Here is a 23,187-nt window from a genome sequence, read left to right as displayed (position 1 = left end):
ATACCCTGGGACTCAAAGGATTCTGAAAGTAAAAATGATGCTATTAAAGGTTGCTCTAGGGCCATAAGCCGAACCCATAATGGTCTCAAGCAAGGTGAGGCTCCATAGAGCAAAGGCAAACAGACTTCAGAGCTGGCCGCCCAGGTCAGGGACATTCGTTAAGATTCTCAGTGAGGTTCCGTGTTCTATTAGCACAAAGCCTCCCTGACACAGCTGGCAAAGAAAGATTGCTCGAACGGGAGATTCACACACACACACAGCAGACACAGCTGTTCCCAGTTTATTCCACAGTTTGCCCCTTACTGCCTGCCCTTTTTACCTTCTGTAACTCGGAGTTCCTATTCCCGCCCTTGCTCAAGTATTTCTAAAACTCCTGTCTGCAAGGACATGGCTGTTTCCAGGAAACCTTGGGTAGAAGAACGGGGTGATGTTGCCCTCTGCTGTTACCTAGAAAGCAATGAGCATCCGCACAGCCAGAAAGGGCAAGGGTAAAGACAGAAAAGGCAGACATATTAGCGTGCAACTGTGTTTAGTGTCTTCCTAATTAACCCTTCGAATTTTGGAGAGCACACTCTTAAACTCCTCACTTTTATAGGTAAGTACTCAGAGAGGTTGATCGTTCATTTATGACCATATAACAAGGAAGTAGGTAGAATTTTTAACTTAAATCCTTTTTTTGTTTGTTTCATTTACTTGCATTCATGTGTGTGTGTGTGTGTGTGTGTGTGTGTGTGTGTGTGTGTGTGTGTAGATACTGAAATCAGTTCTCTCTTTCCACTATTTATATGGCTCTCGGGGATTAGCCGGGGTCATCTGGCTTCATAGCAGGCACCTTTACTTGATGAACCATCGTGTCTGCTCCAAATTAAAACCTACTCAGTTGTCAAAAGCCCATGACTTTTTTTTTATTGTTCTGTAAGCTTCTATAAGTCTTCAAATATTCAAAACATATCTATTAGTCACAAATTTAAACCAGAAATTAAATGTGAAGGTAGTTTTGTTTTTGTTTTTGTTTTTTAAACTCAGGAGACCTCAGCACATTTTATGTGGTGTTTATGCACCAGGAGAGGACAGGCAGACCTTGGTTCATGTGTTTATGTGATTTCTTTTACCAGTAGTGACCTCTCACACCCTTCACAAACTTTTCCTAAATTGTTTGTAAAACCATTTTCTTCACTGATCCCTGCGTCGCTTTTAATCTTCCCGACAGCTTGGGACTGTTTTCTTGGTTATCTTGAATTACAAATAGGTTCGTCTGTCCGATTCCTGACTGCCTCCTTGTACAGTAGACAGGACTCAGACTACCTGAGAGCTGAGGCTGTCTTTCTTTTTATCATCTCCAACCTTCCAGAGCTCTTCCCACAGAGCTCCACCCTGGAGGTACAGGAAGAAATTGGACTGCGACAGTCCCCAGCTGGTTTCCTTCCTGGAATCCAAAGGGTGGGCACAGAGCTCAGCCACAGAGGGCTTGCCTAGAATGCATGAGGCTCTGGCTTTGACTGCCAACACTGAGAAAGCAATAGGCAAATGGGGAGACTACGGGGCTACACTAACCATAGGCAAACCAGGCTTTTGGAGCAGGATGGCTATTAGATGTTGTCATTTCAGGAAGCTAGTCTTTTCCAACTGTAACTTTACACAGTAGACTACCCGTGTGAAGTGCCTAATACCTGGTAGGGTAGGAGCTCTCCAATTCATAGCCTCACAATGCTCAAAGCATGAGACACCAAACCATGTCTCTCTGGGGCCAGCATTCTCCACTTCCAGGGCTACGGCTGTCTCTTTCACTTCCCCATCCCCTTTCCCATGTTTGGCAGGCTCTGTTGAACCCTGGCTCCATCCACCCTCATGAAACCGCCCCCTCCAGTAGACCCTTCCTGCCGTTTCCTTTTTTGAAACGGCTCCTACTGATCTGGACTCAGGAATGCTGTCGGTTTTAGGGAAATGTGACTAACCTCCTCACCTCTAATTCTGTCCCAGCTCAGCTGTCTTCCCACAGGCCATGTATTAACCCTGTTTAGGCAACTCTAAATTCCTGGCATGCTCAGCTAGCGGCAGCATTCAAGGCCACGCCATCTGCCAGGAGTTTAAGCCCTGGCTCACAGAGCACTCATGGAGAAAGCAGATTAGAAACTAAAGTTTCCACGTGCAGCCGCCATACTAGCAAAGTAAATTTCGATATCAGAGCGCAGATGTTTTAGCACACGTTATTTTCGCTCACGACAGGAAAGCACCAGAATGCATTTAAATATCAGTGAATAAAAAACCGGGTAGTATTACAGCGCGATGAAATGTTTTACAAGGCTCCATGTAGTCCTGTTGTTTTTAAACGTGTTTATTAACCCAGAGATGCACTAATGTCCATCGGGAAAGGAACGGCCTATTTTCCACACCTGTATTGAAAACCATGGATTGAGTTGGGTCTCGTTAATTTGAGTGTGTGAAATTTTACTTCTACTTTTTAATAATAAAGTTAGTTTTAAAATGCTTTTAAAACAGAGAAGAGGAAGTATTAGTATGAGAAGGCATGTTGAAAGCCAACAAGATGGCTCAGCTAGTAAAGCTCTTGCCAAGCACACCCAGGGACCTGAGTTCAAGCCCTGGGACTACCATAAAGGAGAAGAACCACCCACAGTTGTTCTCTGACCCCCACAGGAATGCACCCTGGCATGTGCATGCCCACATGCACCTGATACACACACCATATGCACACACGATAACAAAATTAAATTAAAAAAACCAAGCTGATATATTAATACAAGTAATAAATATCAACATTCTAGCTCTGCCGTGGATACATACAGCATGCTAAAAGCAAAGATCTGCAGCCAGCGGGAGAAACAAACCATGCCATTCCAGTTCTTAGAACCTTTTCTTCTACTGTTTCTGATTCCCTTGATCTATTATAGTGTGCATGTGTGTGCATGCCTGTATGTGTTGTACACGTGTGTGTGTGTGTGCATGCTTGTGTGCATGTGTGTGTTTGTGTGTGGATCTTGCTCCTTTCCTATCTCTCCCCCTCCCCTTTTTGTTTCCCAGAACCCCCTCTCTTGCTACCTCTCTGAGTCACAAAGAGGAGAGTTGAGGAGTAGAACAGAGCTGATGATCCCACCTTCCTCTGTGTTCCTCAAGGCTTTTCTAAGGAAACGAAAGGCCACAAAAGACGCAGGCCGCTGGTGTCTGGGACTGGATTCCCTGGAGAATAACAGTTGCGATACTCCAGTTCTGAAAACGTGGTGTAGTGGTTGTGTCATTCTGAAAAATGGGTAAAATCTTGTGATTGCTTTTAAAACCCACAGCACAAGGCCCTCTCCAGTCTACGGCACATATGCTGAAAGGATTCCTTATTCCTCTCTTTGGCATTTGTTTTTTTGTGATGTGGCAAAAGTCACCAAGTGACCACATGACCCAGCATTTGTTCCTACAGACAGCTGAGTATGTCTGTGGAAGACCATGCCATCTACTTGGAAGAGCTTCCTTGGTGTGTATTTAGACCGCAGGTGTCCAAAGCACTCAATCCTGGCAGACAAAGAGCCATTTCTAGTCATCCCAGTGGGATTTCAATTAAAGAACAACCTTAAGTAATGGAGAAAATAGGAGGGTCATTGTAGGTGGTAGCTAAGCCCATAGGCTGTGACATGGAATCTGAAAAGGAAAACTAACTATACATGCACAGTAAGTATTCTGTTTTGTGTAGTGTTTGGTGTCAGGGCAGGATATTTGAGAGGAGGTTTTCTACATGTAGAATGAGTACATTTGAGAAGTCTTGGTAGGTAGACCAGACTGGACTAGAACTCACTATGTAAACCAAACTGGCCTCCAAGTAACCCTCATGTTTTCCTGCCTCTTGGGCACAGAGATTACAGGCCATGCCCAGTTTCTTTAATAAGTTCTACTTTTATGAGTTCTCACCGTTGATCATATATGACCCTCCTCAGTCTATTCTAACAGACACACATATGCTCCCCCTATCTCCCAACTATGGATTAAGTTGCTAAGTATCCGTAAGATAGAAGAAGTTGAGTCTGAGAAACTGGAAACCCTAAATTATAAACAGGGTGGACACATGGACTGACTGAGCTTGAGTCTAACACCAAGCTTAGAGAAGCTCCTTACAAACAGTAAGTGTGACTGTTGATCAGAGTAACATTGGGTCTCTACTCAATAGAACGGAGGAGAAAGGTACAAGCTTTCAAGTCCCACTGCTCATTCATAGGTTCATACCTGAGCATAATTTTCTGGCCACAAAGTAACAAATTCACATATTCAGAACATAAAGTCCTTTTTTTCATAAACCCAAACTTTCCAAATTTATCTTCGTTTTATATGTAAATCATTTTCCACAAATGATTACTGGCATAAGAAAAAGTTTAACAGGACTATTTTTGGCTCAACTATGTGACCCTTACAAAGAGGTTCCCTTCATACACAGGCAGAATATTTATAAATGTGAAAGTATTAAAAAATTTTAAAATCATGATTTTTAGCAGAAATAAGTATCTCAAAGGAAGATTCACCATCCTCTTTCCTAAACATATGGGGACATATTTAGGAGCTCATGTTCACAATTGTCTCTAGTCTACTAAATGCAGACAAATTATCTTGGCTCTATAGTTTCACATTACTAATAAGAAGCAAGCTAATAGTAGGGAAAGTGTTCATGCCTTAGATCCCAGAACAAAAGAGTACTTAGAGCTAATTTTATTTTTAAAAATTTGCTATTTTAACTTCAGGGCTCATAAAAGATTATCTGTTATAAATATATATAATATGCAGGTGTGTTACAGAAATAAACTAATTATTAGACAAGATCAAAAATTCATGTTACGGCAAATGGCTAGCATACATTTCAGAAATACAGACAGTAAGTGTTAAGAAGTGGGTTCTTTTCTTGTGCTGGTCATTTACCTGCTGGCCTTTATTCCATCCCATTCTTTCCTAGTTTGGACTGTATCCCAGCATCTACCATCCCCAAGCTACCTTAACGAATGACTCGTGAGCACATCCGGCAGATGTGAAGCTTTCCTGGGTGGGATGGAGGATGGGGGTGAGAGGGGGTAGGAACAGGGTATTTTTTGTTTTTTGCTTTGGTGACATACAGGACATAGCTACTTCCTCTGTAATTCCAGATCCCCCGAGATAATTCAGTATATTCCTGTATATCACAAAACAATGGCTGATAGGCTTCTAACTCTTACTAGATGACTACATTTTTGAACTCTGGTAACACTATGTCTTGTTCCTTCACCCAGAAGCTAAAACGATGGTAGTAGTTTCCAAGTTTTCCTAATTTCAAATCACCCCCAGTATCTCCTTACATGGCCTCTCAGCATTGCCTCCATAAACAGTCGCCTGCACCAGATGACTATTGCTGCCCCAGGCATTTTTGTTTTCTGAAGGGCTTCTTACTACTACAACTCTTCACTCCAGGCATAGTCCCAGGAACAGGTATTCATCATGGACCCCTAAGGTCGTACTATCATCCTTTTGAATGTAGTAAGACCTCCTTAAAGGCATGAAGTGGTACCAGAACTCATGGGGTGTGGGGGTGTCTTAGCTGTTGAACCCATAAGCTGTGTATCCCTGAGTCATGGTACATGTCCAAGAAGGCAAGGCTTTGGTGAAGATACTGCTCTGTGGTGACAGTAGTTATGCTCGATAAGGATGAATGACCGACCACATAAGGTAACCCCTTCCAACGGCTCTTGAGTCTACACAAAGAAAAGGGCAAGTTTAAGACCATGAGTTTCTTGAAGTGTTTTAATTAGCATACATTAATTATTAATTATTATTATTATATGTATATAATTGTATTTCGATCACATTTAAGCCCCATTACCTTTCTTCATCCCCCTCTAATATCTATTAATTGCATTCCTGTTTTCAAATAGCTCTCTGCCTTTTGAGTCTTTGTGTGGGTGTGCGACCTATGAGTTTATTACTGTTGTTTATGGGACCATGAGCACCCTACCAGTAGCTATGCTGCGGAAGAAAATGTCTCTCACCCTGCCCCTCAATAACCATTCAGTGTTTATAAATTCTCGAGGAGAAGTGGAGCCCCCATGAGCCTGCCCCTCACCCACTTCCATGACAGGATGTTGACTGTTGAAGAATCTAAACTTGTGCAGACTTCGCACAGGTCAGTCACAGCTGCTGAGTTCAAGCGAACAACAGCCACGTCAGTGTGTAACACTTCCTTTTCCTTGTCCTTGGGTTCTGTCCCTTAGGCATGGAAGGAGGGATAGAGATATCCCTTTAATAGCTTGGAATTCAGAAGTAATCTATTCTTAAAACACAGATATGTTATGTTGCTGCCAACTGTTTCAGAGAAAAGGCTCTCTAGCCAAAGCTGACCACGGCACTCATCTCTGGCATACACATAGCTACATAGAAAGCAATTTGACAAGCACACCATGCACGTCACGCACTTTTAGCCAAACAAGAGCTGTAGTTTCTCCCCTAGGACCTGTGAACTCCTCAGCGTTTGATCGTGTTTACAGTAGCAGACATGATTTGTTCTCCTGTGGGGCAGGCCTCTGGTCAGAAAACAGCTGTTTAGCCCGTAACAGACCAGGACGTGAGCCTTTAACATAGAGTGAAACTGTGCGGCTACATTCCAAAGCTCCATAGCCACAAACCAGACAGGCTGACAATTAGGCCCAAAGATTGGCAATACAGGCTTAAAAGTGGCTACCCCAGTTCAGTGCATTGGCCATGTTATGCTAAGTTTAGCACCCTGATTAGGAGGATTTGAATAAATCTATAAGACAGAATTGAAGCTTTGAGCTACCCAATTCTCTAGAACCTTCCTTACTAAGGAACCAGATTTTTTTTTTTTTTTTGAGTTTTTTGTTTTGTGTTTTTTGTTTGTTTGATTGTTTGGTTTTCTTTGTCAATTTATTTCCCCATCTTCATTTCTTGAAAGACCCGAACCATTTGTGGCAAGTGTCTTAGAAGAGGATGCTCCTTCTCCCAGAATCCACTTAAATACTACAGCATTGTTTCTATCCCAGTAGCAGGAATCTGAACACAAGCACAGCCCAGACTTGAGAAAAGTGCATGGCCTGCTCTAGTACGAGACCATAAACACATCAAAGGAGGTGCAGAATCTTGTAAAAAAAAATATCTGGACCCATGTGTTTTCTAAGACAGTTTGGAAGGACAAAGCAGATTAAAAATAGTTAATCTCATCTGGGATTCGGAGTTTAAGGTGTTACCTCAGCAGCAGTCGTCATGTTAATCATGACTCAGCATTCATCATGTTAATCATCACTGGTCAGTAAAATAAGGACAGAAACATCTAGAGTGCACAGAACTGGCCTGGAAAAGACAGAAATATGAGACACGCATGTGATGTCAAACTTCCTAGTACATATACTTAAACAAAGTACATTTCTTAATTGATATACATTTGTGATCTTTATGGGGTAGGATATGGGAATTTGATATATGTTTAGATTGTAATAATCAAGTGAGTGAAGTATTTCTGCCTCTTCAAAATATAATCTTTTGTTTTTATGAACATATCTTAATTATAAATAATTGTTTGCACTGTGGCATCTTCATATAGATGATCTTGTTCACTCCCAGTTCCTGTCCCCCTTCAACTCCCACTGATCTTTCTCTTCTCAACCAGTCTCCGTTCTACATTCATGTCTTTGTGTGATCCAATGAATCCAGTTAGGTTTGCTCATGTGAACAAGAGTTATTTACAGAGGGATGGCCAGTTTACCAGTGGCCATGCCACACTGCAAAAAATGTCACTCTTTGCCTAGCAAGAATTAACAGTCGATAGCTTCTTAGGATGTATGGGGCCTAGTAAGCCCCTTCCTTACCCATGACAGATGGTTCTGAGCCCTAATCTTGTAGAGAAAATCACAGCTGCCTTGAGTTAAAAAATGTGGCGACCATGTTATGCCCGGAAGACAACATCCCATAACATTGGTTCTTACATTCCTCGGGTTCTTAAATTCCTTTTGGGCCCTCTTCTATGGTGTTCCCAAGCCTAGAAGAAGATGATGCAGATGTCTTCTTTAGGTCTGATCATAAACATTTATTCTCAGCATTTTGATTTCTTATGAGTCTATACAATAATCAATGACCACTGGAATGAGAAGCTTCTTAGAAGTCAACAGCAGCGCTGATGTACAGGCATAGACAACAACAGAAGGATGAGGGAGAAGGAGGAGGGGACGGAGTGAAAGGGGGAGGAGAAGAAAAAAAACGACCCACTCGAACATTGGACTAGAACACAAATACTTTTTTTAGAAAAATGTCCATCATCTCCATCAATTAGGGAAATCAAAACAACTTTGCAATTTTATCTTACAGTAGTCAGAATGGTAAAAATCAACAAAACAGCCAACAACAAATGCTAGAGGGGTTAAGGGAAATGGGAGCCCTTATTCACTGTTGGTGGGACTGCAAACTAGTATAGCCACTATGGAAATCAATGTGAAGAATTCTTTAAAAGCTGAACCTAAACCTACCAAATACCTACATAGGTACATACCCCTACATACTCCTAGCCACGTGCGCAAAGGACTCATCCTACCCCTGATCTTTACTTGCTCAGTCATGTTCATGGCTGCTCTATTCACAATAGCTAGGCAGTAGAAACAACTTAAACGTTCTTCAACTGATAAATGGATAATGAAAATGTGGTACACATATACTATGGAATATTGTTCAGTGGGGGAAAATGAAATCATGAACTTTGCAGGTGAATGGATGGAACTCAAATAGGTCATACTGGGTGATGTAAGCTGACCCAGAAAAACACAAATATCACCCTTACACTCTTATTGGAGGCTCCTAACTCCAAATCCTCAAATATGGGTACATGGCTTGAAGTAACTACAGAAATCATGAAGATAAAACAGGACCACTGCCAGGACAGAGAAGGAAAGGGGGAGTCCTTAGGGAGGTGGATGGAGGTAAACACTGAAGAGAGAGGTAAGTAAAATAACGGTACATATACCTGAAAGATGCAAAGAATTATACTATTAACCATCCCCCAAATTCTATAACACATAATTCTGTATATTAATATGCATAGTTTTAATGAACTTTTCTCAATTAGGCTGACAGTGCTCTGTCCAAGGGCCAAAGACCACCTAGCAAAACTCCCAATACCAGACATGAGAAGTCATCTTTGAGTTGTTGGCAATGGCAGTCTAAGAGACTTTTGAAACATACAGCCCATTTCTGTTGTTTTAGGCAACTCCCCAGAGATAGAAGGCAAGATCCTACTGATGAAGACACCATGCACCTCAGAAACAAGGCCCAAAGACCCCTGAACTGGAACTGAACCAAATTCTTCTTCTTTGAGGACTGTCTATTATAAGACTAGAAGGGGCCATATAAACTTCCAAAGGTGAGAGGCAGCTGATAATTCTACCGAGTTACAATGTTTAAAGCTATATGAATGACCATTGTGAGCCCTCTGGGTGCAGTAGTGGCACAAATGTCTTGGAGGTAACCAACGGTTCTTTAACACTTAACAAGAAGGTACTGAAAACCTACTTAACTAACCAGGGCTAGTGAAATCAGGATCACTGGAGGAAAATATACAATTATAATTTACTAAACCAACATAATCCCTAACAACACTCTCTAAACAACTGTCTTTATACCCACAGATAAGGGTAATCTTCACTCCTCACTGGGGGATCTTCTCTTTGCAACAGAGATCACTCCAGAAAACTACAGCCAATCAATATGCAGAGATATACAGCCTAGTACCAGTGAATATATCTACAAAGTACTCCCCCATCTAAGGCTGGGGAAACGTTTTATAAGAGGAGACAGAAAGAACCAGACAATCCCACTTTGCCGTGGGATTGTATCTCCTATTTAACACCAGAAGCTACACCTGTTAAGTCTGTCCGATATGACTGCCCAAAAGTGAGCTAAACAAGGACACCAATGAAAATTCCAAACTGCACAGGGAAAAGCCCGAAAGGTCTCAGCCCTGTACAAAGAACTAAAGGCAACTGTGTAAGGCTGGAAGCTGGAGCATCTTCCGTGAGAAGAACTCACCAATTGGCTTCCCAATGCCTAACAAACAGCCATGAAAACAAACATACAATAATATTATATGAACTCGGCAGGTTATATTTAGGAATATGTGTGTGTGTGTGTGTGTGTGTGTGTGTGTGTGTGTGTGTGTGTGTGTGTGTGTATGCATGCAATACCAAATGTTGCGGAAAAGGAGGCCATGAATTTGAAAGAGACCAAGGAGAGGTATGTGGGAGAGTTTGGAGGAAAGAAAGGTAAGGAGGGGAAACATAATTAAAATACAATCTCAAAAACTAACAAAAAAAACACATTAACATTTTTGCACATAGTCATTAAGATTTTTGCCATAATTTCATCTTTTAGACATATCCAGGAGACTGATATAATACAATAGCTTTTAGTTTTTAAAAGGGACCTTCACACTGTTTTCCATAATTGTTACACTAATTTACATTTCTACGGTGTACAGGAATTTCCTTTCTCTGCATCTTAGCAGAGAAATCTTTCCTCTGTGTGTGTGCATGCCCACACAAGTGCCTGTGGAGGTCAGAGGTTGACACTGGGTGTCTGATTGCTTCCACTTTACATTTTGAGACAGGATCGCTCATTGGTTGACCTGGAGTTCATCAAGTAGCTAGACTGACTGTCCAATGAATGCTCCCAGTTCTCATTTCTACCTGCCCAGTAGTGAGATGTCAGGGACTCACCACTGTATGTAGCTTCTTCCGTGGGTACTGGGGATCTGATCTCAGGTCCTCATGTTCATGCAGCCGGTGCTTGACCAACCGAGTCATCTCCCTAGCTCTATTTTCCTTTCACTGACAGCTAGTCTGTGGTGAAATATTTCATTACAGATTTGATTTGCATTTCCTTAGTACCCATATTTCCTAATGGTTTCACAACTGGTAAGATTTTGCATTTTCATGTATTTTTTTGAATCAATTTGTATGACTTCAAAAACTATCTAGTTTATTAGCCCATTTTTAATTGGTTCTTGAGGGCTGACATTTTGAGTTCATATAGATTTTGGATATTCATCTAGTTTGATGAATAACTTAAAATGTTGTCTCGTGTAGGTTTTTGGTTTTTAAAAATGTATTATATGTGTGCATGGGTGTGTGTGTGTGTGTACTTATTATAAATTCAGTTCTCTCTTTTCATCTGTATGAGGGTGGGATGGATTCATATTACTAGGTACAAACAGCAAGTACCTTTATCTGCTGAGCTAATCTGAGCCATCTCAATAGCCTGTGAAATTGTTTAATTCTTTCTTGTACTTGTGAAAAGCTTCTTAGCTTATCAGAACCACGTGTCTGTTTTACATTTGTTGCCTGTGCCTTTGATATACTCTCTAAAATCATCACGACCTACATCAATGTTTTTAAGGGTTTCCCCCGTCAGAAATTGTCAAGTGAGATATATAATTGCCACATAAACAAGAGGAACTGTCTTGGGTAGCACAGCACAAAGGACTTTGGTGAACCTTAAGATAGGACAGTTTACTGAAGAGTCGTGATCTGTTTAGCTACTCCAACTACAAGCTCACTGGAGAGGACTGAAGAACATGCAGTCATACACCACAGAACAAGATTTCAGCCAACTCCAGGACTTTATATTCCTATACCCCTAGGACAGTACTCACTAGTGAGCTATGCTTATGCAACTACATTATATGAAGCCACATAGTGATAAATTCAGGGAATGACACATTTCTTAGAAGTTAACTCATTAATCGACAGATGGCTCTATTAAAGTATCAGCAAGGGAAGCATGTTCACTGAAAGGATAATTGTATCCTATTATACTACAGCATTAGATTATGACTGAACTAACAATGATTGGATTGTGAGAATGGATGTTAAGTAGTAAAAACAGTCATGTGTGCTCTCATTTGTTTGCTGGCTGTCACATGCATACCCCACCCTTCCTTTCCTCTCAAAGAATCAAGGATACAGTGTTTTTCAGGTTTCTTTACAAATAAGTCTGGTTAAGACCAGCCACTGGCAAACACGGAAGAAAACTAAACAGGAGGAAAGCTAAGGGACTTTTCCTTTTTCTTTTCTTTTTTATTATTGCTTTATCTATTTACAATCCAGCCATTACCCGACTCCCAGTCCCCCCCTCCCACAATTCCTCATTCCATTTCTCCCCTGCCCCATCTCCGAGAGGATGCTTCCCCACCTCCAGACCTTAAGTCTCTAGAGGATTAAGTGAATCTTTTCCCACTGAGGCCTGACCAGGAAGACCTCTGCTATATTTGTACCAAGGGCCTTAGACCAGCTCATGTGTGCTGTCTGGTTGGTGGCTCCGTGTCTGGGCCCTCCCAGGGGTTAGCTGAGACTGCTGGTCTACCTACGGTGTCAACTTCCTCTTCTGATTCTTCCAACCTTCCCTTAATTCAATCATAGGGGTCCCCAACTTCAGTCCAAATGGTTGGGTGTAAGTATCTGTGCCTGTCTCAATCAGCTACAGGTTGCGCCTCTTAGAGGACAGTCGCTAGGCTCCTATCTGTAATCATACCATAGCATCAATAATTGTGTCAGGTCTTGGTGTCTCCCCATTAGATGGATCTCCAATTGGGCTGGTCACTGGACCACACATTTCCCTTACTCTCATCCCCATATTTGACACTGCAGTTGTTTTAGACAGGAACCCTTCTGGGTCAGAAATTTTGACTGTGGGCTGGTAACGCCATCCTCCTTTTATGGCCCTGTCTATCTCCTGGAGGTGAACTCTTCAAGTTCCCACTCCCCACTGTTAGGCATTTCACCTAAAGTCACTCCCATTGAGTCCTGAGAGTCTCTCAACTCCCAGGTCTCTGTGACTTTCTAGAGGGTCTCCCTACCGCCCGCCTTCTGAGGCTACATATTTCCATTCATTCTGCTGGTCCTCTGGACTTTCTCCTGTCTTCCATTCCATGCCTGATTCTGTTCCCCTTTTCACTTCCTCCTCCTGTCTCCCATCCAAGGCCCTCCCTCCCTCTGCTGCCTGTGATTATTTGCTTCCCCCTTCTAAGTGGGATTGAAGCATCCTTACTTGGCATTACTGCTTGTGAAACTTCTTAAATTCTGTGGGGGTATATCCTGGATATTCTGTACCTCACTAATAATATCCACTTATTAGTGAGTTAATATCATATATGTCCTTTGGGGTATGGGTTATCTTACTCAGGACGATATTTTCTAGCTCCATCCATTTGCCTGCAAAACTCATGTCCCCGTTCTTAATAGCTGAATAGAATTCCATTGTGTAAGTGAATCACATTTTCTGTGTCCATTCTTTGTTTGAGGAACATCTGGGTTGTTTCTAGCTTCTGGCTACTACAAATAAGGCCACTATGAATATCATGGAGCGTGTGTCCTTGTGGCATAGTGAGGCGTCTTTTGGGTGTATGCCCAAGAGTGGTATAGCTGGGTCTTCAGGTAGAACTATTTCCAATTTTTTGAGGAACAACCAGATTGTTTTCCAGAGTGGTTGTACTAGCTTGCAATCCCACCACCAGCATGTGCTGTCACCTGAGTTTTTTATCTAAGCTCTTCTAATTGGTGTAAGGTGGAATCTGAGGGTTGTTTTGATTTGCATTTCCCTCATGACTAGGGATTTTGATGAACATTTCTTTAAGTGCTTCTTGGCTATTGGAGACTCTTCTGCTATAAACTTTGTTTAACTCTGCAACCCAATTTTAATTGGGTTAGTTTGGTTTTTGGAGGTGCACTTCTTGAATTACTTATATATTTTGGATATTAGCCCTCTATCAGATGTGGTGTTAGTGAAGGGTTTTTTTCCCCCCAATCTGTAGGTTGCCAATTTGTCCTGTGTGTTTTGCCTTAAAGAAACTTCAGTTTCATAAGGTCCCATTTATCAATTCTTGATCTTAAGAGTCTGAGCCATTAGAGTGCTATAGAAAATTTCACCCTGTGCCAATGAGTTCTTGGCTCATTCCAATTTTCTCTTTTATTTGATTCACTGTATCTGGTTTTATTTGTGACTATTGTAAAAGGTGTTGTTTCCCTAATTTCTTTTTCAGCCTGTTTATTCCTTAAGTAGAGAAAGGCTACTGATTTGTTTCAGTTAATTTTATACCTAGCCACTTGCTGAAGGTGTTTATCAGCTGTAGGAGTTGTCTGGTAGAATTTTTGGGGTCACTCAAGTATACTATAATATCATCTGCAAATAGTGATATTTTGACTTCTTCTTTTCAATTTGTATCCCTTTGACCTCCTTTTGTTTTCTGATTGCTCTGGCTAAAACTTCCAATACTATATTGAGTAAGTAGGGAGAGAGTGGGCAACCTTGTATAGTCCCTGATTCTAGTGGGATTGCTTCAAGTTTCTCTCCACTTAGTTTGATGTTAGCTACTGGTTTGTCATATATTGCCTTTACTATGTTTAGGTATCGGCCTCGAATTCCTGATCTTTCCAGGACTTTTATCATAAAGGGTGTTGAATTTTGTCAAATGCTTTCTCAGCATCTAAAGAGATGATCGTGTGATTTTTTTTCTTGAGTTTGTTTATATAGTAGACTATGTTGATGGATTTCCATAAATTGAACCATCCCTGCATCCCTGAATGAAGAATACTTGATCATGGTCAATGATCATTTTGATGTGTTCTTGGATTCAGTTTGCAACAATTTTATTGAGTATTTTTGCAACAATATTCATAAGGGAGATTGGTCTGAAGTTCTCTTTCTTTGTTGGGCTCTTGTGTGGTTTAGGTATAAGCATAATTGTGGCTTCATAGACGGAATTGGGTAATGTTCCCTCTGTTTCTATTTTGTGGAATAGTTTGGACAGTATTGGTATTAGGTCTTCTATGAAGGTCTGATAGAATTCTGCACTAAACCCATCTCATCCTGGGCAGTTTTGGTTCAGAGAATTTAATGACTGCTTCTATTTCTTTAGTAGTTATGGGACTGTTTAGATGGCTTATCTGATCATTTGCATTAAATTCTAAAAAGTCTTTAATTTCTTTATTTTTTCCTCGAATTATCATTGAGTAAAGCATTGTTCAGATTCCATGTGTATGTATTCCATTTCTCTTGTTCATGTTGTTAGTAAAAAACAGTTTGTCTGTGGTGATCTGATAGGATGCACAGGATTATTTCAATCTTCTTATATCTATTGAGGCCTGTTTTATGACCAATTATATGTTCAATTTGGAGAAAGTACCATGAGGTGCTGAGAAGAAGGTATATTCTTTTGTCTTAGGATGAAATGTTCTACAGATCTCTGTTAAATCCATTTGGTTCAGAACTTCTGTTAGTTTCACTGTGTCTCTGTTTAATTTCTATTTCCATGATCTGTCCATTGATGAGAGTGAAGTGTTGAAGTCTCCCACTATGATTGTGTGTGGTGCAATGTGTGTTTCGAGCTCTTAGTAAAGTTTCTTTTATGAATGTGGGTGCCCTTACATTTGTAGCATAGATACATATTGTAGTCCAGAATTCAGAGTTCATCTTTGTAGATTTTTCCTTTGATGAATATGAAGTGTGCTCCCTTATGTTTTTTGATAACTTTTGGTTGGAAGTCAATTTTATTTGATATTAGAATGGCTACAAGATTGTTTCTTGGTACCATTTGCTTAGAAAATTGTCTTCCAGCCTTTTACTCTGAGCAAGTGTCTGTTGTTGACCCTGAGGTGTGTTTCCTGTACACAGCAAAATCCTGAGTCTTGTCTATGTATCCAATGTGTTAGTTTATGTCTTTTTATGGTGGAATTGAATCCATTCTGTTGAGAGATATTAGGGACCAATGATGTTTCCTAGTACTTTTCTTGTTAGTGTTAGAATTGTGTTTGTGTGACTATCTTCTTCTGGGTTTGTTGAAAGATTACTTTCTTGCTTTTTCTAGGGTGTAATTTCCTTCATGTTTGAGTTTTCTATCTATTATCCTTTTTATAGGGCTGAATTTGTATAAAGATATTGTGTAAATTTGATTTTGTCATGGTATATCTTGGTTTCTCCATCTATGGTAATTGAGAGATTTGCTGGATATAGTAGCCTAGGCTTGGCATTTGTGTTCTCTTAGGGTCTGTATTTTATCTGCCCAGGATCTTCTAGCTTTCGTAGTCTCTGTTGAGAAGTTCTCATAGGTCTGTCTTTGTTACTTGACCTTTTTCTTTTACTGATTTCAATATTCTTTGTTTTGTGCATTTGGTGTTTTGACTATTATGTGATGGAATTTCTTTCCTTGTCCTATCTATTTGGAGTTATGTAGGCTTCTTGTATGTTCATAATCATCTCTTCCTTTAGGTTAAGAAGTTTTCTTGTATAATTTTGTTGAAGATATTTACTGGCTCTTTAATTTGGGAATCTTCACTCTCTCTTATACCTATTATCTTTAGGTTTGATATTATTGTGTCCTGTGTTTCCTGGATGTTTTGGGTTAGGAGCTTTTTGCATTTTGCAATTTCTTTGACTATTTTGTCAATGTTTTCTATGGTATCTTCTGCCCCTGAGATTCTCTCTTCTATCTCTTCTATTCTGTTGGTGATGCTTACATCTATGACTACTGATATCTTTCCTAGGATATCTATCTCCAGCGGTTTTATTTTTTTCTTTATTGTTTCTATTTCCATTTTTAGATCCTGGATGGTTTTGTTCAATTCCTTCACCTGTTTGGTTGTGTTTTCCTGTGATTCTTTAAGAGATTTTTGTGTTTCCTCTTCAAAGGCTTCTACTTGTTTACCTGTGTTGTCTGACCTTTATTTCTTTAAGGGAGTTATTTATGTCCTTCTTAAAGTCCTCTATCATCATCAGGAGATGTAATTTTAAATCCAAATCTTGGTTTTCCAGTGTGTTGGCATATCCAGGACTTGCTGTGGTGGGATAACTGGGTTCTGATGACATCAAGTAGCCTTGTTTTTTTGTTGCTTAGGATCTTGAGCTTTCCTCTTGCCATCTGGTTATCTCTGGTGTTAGTTGGCCTTGCTGGCTCTGACTGGAGATTGTCCCTCCTGTGGGCCTGTGAGCCTGTGAACTTAGGAGACACTCCTGAGAGACCAGTTCTCTGTGGGTGGGATTTGGGTACTGAGGGCTGTGGGAAGGCCTTATTTCCTGGTGGCTTACTGGAGTGAAAGTGGTCTCACATGTGGACTTAGGAGAGCATTCCTGGGAGACCTGTAGACTTGTGGTATTGAGAGAGTGGGAGACCTGTAGACTTGTGGTATTGAGAGAGAAGGACAGACACACTGGTCTGTTCTGGCACAGGTGCTGACAGGAATGAGGATTTTTGTTGTTCTTTAGTGCCTCTGGTTCACTTCCAGTCAGCTCTGGGTCTTCTCTAAAATAAACCCCCAAAGAGTTCTCTCTCTCAGCCACAGTCTCCTCTGGCAAAGTTCTTTCATGGTTCTAGCTGCATGGTAAATTCAACTTCTTAGATCTGATAGCCCTCTTCCCAATTTCCAGTTTATTGCTTTAAAAAAATGGTAATATCTTCTAAATGTTACTAATGTTTCTCTCACTGTTTGAATTGTCTTCTTACCCACTATGACTCCATGCATTAATGTTTCCTCAAAGTGAGCTCACCACTGTGGTGATTTTAATAAAAATGGCCCTCATAGACATATATTTGAATATTTAGTTCATAGTTGGTGGAACTAGTTGAGGATTAGGTGTTGCATGGTCAAAAGTGAGCTCTGAGGTTTTAAAAGTCCACCGTCACCTTCCTTTCCCCACCTCTCACTCTTGCTCCAGCATCATGCTTGACTACAGTCACCATGCTTTCTGCCATGATAGTTATGGACTCCAATCCTCTGTAACTGTTAGCTCCCAAATGAAGTGCTTTAAGTTTCCATGGTCACAGCATCTTATCACAGCACTTGACAACTATCTAAACACTGATTTTTGCCTTACATGCTAAGCATTATGGCTTTCTACAGTAAGATTTTTCATAATCCAAATATCAAGGACCTAATATATGAAACTTCTTTCTCCTTGACAGATGATGGGATCTCCAGTAAACAAATTTTTGAGATGGAAACGGACATCAGGAAATTTTTATTATAATTCTCAGAATTAAATTTGTGAAGTTAAATGATACTGCCATACAAGTCTTAAATATATGCACAGGGAGCTTGAAGCTTTCACAATTGTCCAACTGATACAAGTGAGCTAAGCCTTAACCTCACTTTTGCCAGGAACTGGTTGCAAGTGACCACCCTATTTGATCGTGTTTTTGAGCAAGACAGCTCTCCCTCCTTCCCTCAACTTCATAAGCTCCCAGAGGAAAGAATTAGTGTTTTAGTCTTGAAGGGAATCAAGACAGTATAATACAATCCAACATCAAGCTACTCAAGGGTACAGGTGTACTTACGTACCCTTGGGTATCAAACATAACACAACAGCCAATGTTTTATTATATTAAAGCACTGGACTACTTCAGCTGAAGCATTAATGCGAGAGTTCTGCAAATTGCATGGCCCAATAAGAAGGCCTCTTGACTATATAGTTTGCATATGCTTTACAGTCCTGTTTCCTTCATTCACCTGTGCCTAAGATCAAAACTGTTTCATCTGGAAGATCAACTGGGTTGAGAATTGAATGAGCTAATGTATATAAGTGTAAAGTGTCTGGTACAGTGTAAGTTCTTTAAAAGTAAACTGCATTATAGTCACCATTATCAACAAATGGGAATATATGACATACTTTAAAAATTATCGGGCTGTGCTTGATTTCACTAAAATCTTTTATCATGTTGTAATTGAGTTTATTCTCTTGATTTGCTTCAACAGAAAATTTAAGTCCCTATTCACTCAAAATTAGAAAAGATTAAAACTTTTATATGTGTAGGAGTTAACATCTTTAAAAAAAAGTAATCTTTGACTAACAGGGTACAGAACCCATTGTCTATCTTCCATGTGACTCCTCAGAAGGTTCCAGGTAGGTTCAAACCTCAGTTGCTTATAGCTGATTAGTTCAATACTCTGTGACTTTTTTCCTTTCTTTGCTATGTGACACTTCCCAGCAGCACCCAGCCTGAATTTTTAAGATCACAAGCCAAAGCATACTATCTGAAAAGATGATCTCTCAGGCTCTGTTATTTGTAGAAAGTTAAGCTAATATACCACCAGAAATAGTTGATAAATACTAAAGGCTCAAGATGAAATTCTTGACCTAGATCTCATCAGCCTATTTGGCTGAAGACTGCAGACGATTTCAGTGGCGATAGGTTTGAAATGAAGTGGAAAGTTTGCTTGTGAAGCAGTTATCATAAATAGTAAAGGGCAGTGGGAAAAAAATGGGGCTGACCAGTTTTCAAAGTTAACTTCAGATACCTTTGGGAAAAACCTCAAGAGGCTCCGAGTAGTGGGGCATATTGTGAAAGTCAGGATGCATACAAAGGTAGTATAAAGGACTGTTCCTGTAGGTATTTCAGCACAAACATTAAATGATTAGATTCAGAAATCACACATTTAAAAACACCCACAACAAAAACTGCCTTCACTTTCAAGGTATTGCATGAAATCTAGGATGGGAACATTTGGTTGTACCAGGTGGAGAAATCTGAATGTCCTAACTATCCCTAACGCTCAACACACTCTCTTCCTAGAGAAAAGAAACCACGGCATAAGTAACCTAAAAGTTCTCACTGGTAGCAGATTACTCGTAAGAGTTTTGCTTTTCTTCACCTCCTCTCACCAAAGACCCACAATTATAGCGGCATCAACATACAGTTGGAATAAAGCAATGTATTAATAGTATCTACCCCACAAGAAACCAGCTGACTCACCCAAGAAATTGTAAGACTCGGGTTAACATTTAGGAACTGAAGAAACAAGTAGAAGCGGACCTTCACTGGTAGATGGCCCAAATAACTGCCTTAACCGATATATGGTGGTCCTTCTTGATGAATCAGGACCAAAGGTTTTAGCAGAGTATCAGAGGCAGTTCTAATATATCTGAGTTGGACTAACACTACTAGACAATGAACCCAAACTTCACAGGGGTAGATCCCCCTTGAAAGCTCAGCCTCACGCTATCATTTTATCCTTTGTGCTGCCTAAACTACACCATTCTATTTTCAGTAACCCCTTCTCCACTACCTTCTCATCACATGAGACAAGTGAATGATATATGCATAAACATGGGTAGAGCAATGAACACCAAGGCTAATCTTTTGCCTCATGTAAATAAGACAAATAAACTCGTTCCTATTCCTCATAAACCATTTTATTCTATTCTTCAGAGTCATAGGAAGGTTTGCTTTGCTGCTGCACAAGAAATGAGCTCAAAAATGCCCCACTGCTTTGCTTCATTTTTCCTATTTCTCCCCAGTACTCTATTCTTTTCTAAGAACACTAAACACACCATAATTACTTCATTCAAAGGTTTGTCCTGGTCTGTTTTCTTAGAGAAGTAGCTCAGATGCTGGAAAGATGGCTCAAGTTATTAAAGTGCCTGCTATACAGAAACAAGGACTGAATCAACTAATCCATGAGGAGTACTGCCTCAACTTTACCAATAAGCCTGTTTTGTCAGGGTCATAAAGTCCACGAGCATGACTTCAATGCAGCAAATGACTTCAATGCCCTATCGTAAGAGCTTCTTCTTAATGAGGCAGACACTTTGAAACCTGGACTTTAAGACCCACTTCACAAGTGCTTTTAAAAGACTTCTTAAAGGCTGTCCAACGTAATGGCTTCTGGGAAGAACCTTGGGGTCAATCACAGGCTTATCAAACCCTTATATCAAATGTCAAGAAAGTAGGCACTAAGCTCTGACACCTAAGGATCACCAGAGATGCTAGCAATCTGTTCAAGATAATCTAAAGTGTTCTTTCAAATACTGAGCTTGTTAGTCCAATTTCTTCTCTGAATATCAATCATATACCTCAAAACCAGCTTTCAGCTTAATGTATCCAGAGTTCTTTGAATGTCTAATTGTTTGACTGTATGACCTCTCCTTGCCTTCTTCCCTAGATCCTAAGATTACCTTTATACTAACTAAAACATCTGAGTATCTTCTTGTATCATAAAGAGTATTTGAGAAGTTATTTCTTGGAGGATAAGGAGTCTATCATCTTTATCTTCTCTGGAGCATCTTGGTCATCAAAAACAAACACTGAATGAATTTATTCTGGGCCGTGGCAGGTCTAACCTATCAAGCTTGTTCAGTGCTGTTTAACTGTCTGATGGCTGTCTTGTAGGTCAGACTAATGATACTAAGATCCAGCAGTTGCTTCATATTTGTAGTACATTCCCAAAGTGCAGCAGGAGGCTTCTGCTCACCCCGTTCCAGGCCCAAGGATGAGAAGTTTCATCTCAGCATAAACTCCCGAGATCAATCAAGGTAAAAATCTGCAGAATGGCACATGACATTCCATCTTATACACACTCGTAGTGACACAAGTTCCTCAGCTTGGACTTCTTCTGACAAAGCACTTCACAGAACTTCAAGATGTATTCTATATGAAATACTTAAGTAATTTTCACCCAACAAGAAAACAAAACAAAAAATATCCATGTTGTATGAATTTGTAATTGTTTTATGTAAATCACCATGGTTTTTTAGTTTACAAAAGAAGTACCAACCCAAAGCACAAATAATCAAAACCCAAGACAATAGTATGCGGTTGCAAAATGGCCATTTATTGCCTACAGGGAAAGGAAAAGTGGGAGAGAAGGGGAGAGTACACAGGTGCAAGGAAACAAGCATATATTTAGCCCTATACATCATGTGTGAGCAGTACCCAATCTCCAAAATGGAAAAAAAGTATTTTGTCATCTGACGTAATAGTTAAGGTTCTTAAGCACCTCCCTTCTGAGCTGCCACAAGATTTAAAAGGCAGGACTGCTTTGTTTAGTCAATGTTCACATTAATGAAAAAGAATACCATCACTCAACTGTGTCCTTTTGCACACACATTTTCTACAGTGTCCACTATGAAAACATCTCAGCTGAGCAGTTTGGTCATGATCCAGACCTTATCAACTGTTTAATAAATAGAAAAATAAAGCAGCTGGTGATTTTATCAGAGAATGAGAGTAGAACCATCTTCTCCAGAGATGACAAGAAAGAGTTAAATGTTTAGAATATCACAGAACCAGTCTATCAAACATTAATTAATAAGCTACAATTACATGGCACTTCATTAAATCCTTTAAGAAAGGAAGAAAGAGAAAAGCTTAGCTTGCAAATGATTACCAGAACACAAGCTGATTTAGTGCTTGGCTTTTTCTTAGGGGAAAAATAAAAAAAAATAAATACACAACCTAAAACAGTAGTGTCTGCTTAGAACAGTATTAATAGAAATTAGCAAGTATTCATGGGGAAATTTACTAAAACATCTTGCTTAGTTTTAGGATCATGTGCTTTGATTTTAGACCACTGTATAGTTATAAAAACACTATATAGGCCACAGAATGACTCAAATGTATGCAAAACAATAAATTAATCAACTTAATGCCAGGAAACAAAAATAATCTCTTTCCTAATCAAATGGTAAAAAGTCCATGGACAATAACTTGGCACTTATACAGTTAAAAACTAGATACGACTTAATCTCTGGTCAATATAATCAAACATCCTGGCCTTTGAGAAAAGGTATGTATATATTTCCTTCTCTTTAAAAACTGAAAAATAAAGAGAGAAAAGAGGGGGGGGAGGGAGGGGGGGAGGGAGGGAGAAAGGGAGGGAAGGAGGGAGAGAGAGAGAGAAAGGGCTACTCCACTTCAGATACAACAAAGTTAATCATTTGCCCTCCTTGAGATACTCAAAGTACTCCTATTGACCCCAACACATCTCGGCTTCTTTTGGATAAAAGTACTGCTTACGTTTGGACAACTGTACGAATGCCCATAGTGCACTTCTCAGTGCTGCTGGTGTTTAAGAAATCTGCCACTCACAACACTGAACAATTCCAGATCCAGTGTGTAGTAACAGTCATCCAAATCCCTCCTCCCTCAAAAGTCAGCAAAGCACCGCTCAGGAATTACACAGGTAAGGAAATGTACTCTTAGCAAGTCAAGCACAGAGAAAGGACAGTAGTTTCTGAATAGAGAGCAACCCACACACTGTAACACTTACCGCATTAAAGTTGAAACAGTAAGCAGAACACTCAGTCTGTACCATAAGAAGCAGAGCCATTGTTTGGCACACCAATACTGAGCAAATATTCTGAGTTCAAGTAACTACACACAAATTAAACAAATGTGGTACACAGAACAAC

This window comes from Rattus rattus, chromosome 11 (assembly GCF_011064425.1).
Source record: "Rattus rattus isolate New Zealand chromosome 11, Rrattus_CSIRO_v1, whole genome shotgun sequence".
NCBI lineage: Eukaryota > Metazoa > Chordata > Mammalia > Rodentia > Muridae > Rattus > Rattus rattus.
Note: the sequence above shows the minus strand (reverse complement) of the source record.